This window comes from Capsicum annuum, unplaced genomic scaffold (genome assembly GCF_002878395.1).
Source record: "Capsicum annuum cultivar UCD-10X-F1 unplaced genomic scaffold, UCD10Xv1.1 ctg7642, whole genome shotgun sequence".
Taxonomy (NCBI): domain Eukaryota; kingdom Viridiplantae; phylum Streptophyta; class Magnoliopsida; order Solanales; family Solanaceae; genus Capsicum; species Capsicum annuum.
Window position 1 is genome coordinate 1 of NW_025886720.1, and position 1,015 is coordinate 1,015.

Here is a 1,015-nt window from a genome sequence, read left to right on the forward strand (position 1 = left end):
GATGCAACACGAGGACTTCCCAAGGGGTCACCCATCCTTGTACTACTCTCGCACATACACGCTTAACTTCGGAGTTCTGATGGGATCCTGTGCGTTAGTGCTGGTATGATCGCATCCGTCATTCCCAGCACTCCAAATTCTATTATGCCTCTTTCTCCTGCGCCACCAGTCACACACCGCACGCGCGCCCCTGCGCCTTTCCCCCTTTCTCATTTTCTCCAAGAGAAAAAACAAAAAGATTCGTCGATCGAACGGGCAAAATTAAACCGAATTTTAAAGGAAATAAAAAGGAAGGGATGCAACACTACTCTCGCCCAAGCACTCTAACTTTGGAGGTCTGATGGGATCCGGTGCGTTAGTTCTGGTATGATCGCATCCGTCATTCCCAGCACTCCAAATTCTATTATGCATCTTTTTTCTCCTCCGCCCGTCACACCCCGCACGCGCGCCCCTCCGCCTTGCCCCCGTTCTCTTTTCCGCCAAGAGGAAAAACAAAAAGATTCGCCGATCGAACCGGAAAAAATAAACCTAATTTTAAAGAAATAAAAAAAGGAAGGAATTTTCCTTTAAAAAGGAAGATTCACACTCCGCACGCGGGCCTCTGCGCCTCGACTCCTTTCTTGTTTCTGCCAAGAGGAAAAACCAAAAGATTCGTCGATCTAACCGGCAAAATTAAACCGAATTTTAAAGGACAAAAATTAAGGAAGGGATGCAACACGAGGACTACCTAGGGGGTCACCCATCCTAGTACTACTCTCACGCAAGCACGCTTAACTTCTGAGTTCTGATGGGATACGGTGCGTTAGTGCTGGTATGATCGCATCCGTCATTTCCAGCACTCCAAATTCTATTATGCCTCTTTCTCCTGCGCCGCCAGTCACACACGGCACGCGCGCCCCTTCGCTTTGCCCCCTTTCTCATTTCCGTCAAGAGGAAAAACAAAAGATTCGCCAATCGAACCGGCAAAATTAAACTGAATTTTAAAGGAAAAAAAAGGAAGGGATGCAACACGAGG

At 47.7% G+C, this 1,015-nt stretch overlaps 2 non-coding genes across 2 annotated transcripts; both read right to left on the minus strand.

The window, feature by feature from the left end:
* On the minus strand, positions 1 to 117 carry LOC124894646 (the record flags this gene model as incomplete). Its single annotated transcript, XR_007051289.1, has 1 exon — positions 1 to 117. It is a non-coding gene; the product is annotated as a 5S ribosomal RNA (ribosomal RNA).
* Positions 118 to 706: 589 nt separating this feature from the next.
* On the minus strand, positions 707 to 825 carry LOC124894645. The gene has a single exon (XR_007051288.1). It is a non-coding gene; the product is annotated as a 5S ribosomal RNA (ribosomal RNA).
* Positions 826 to 1,015: the final 190 nt, after the last annotated feature.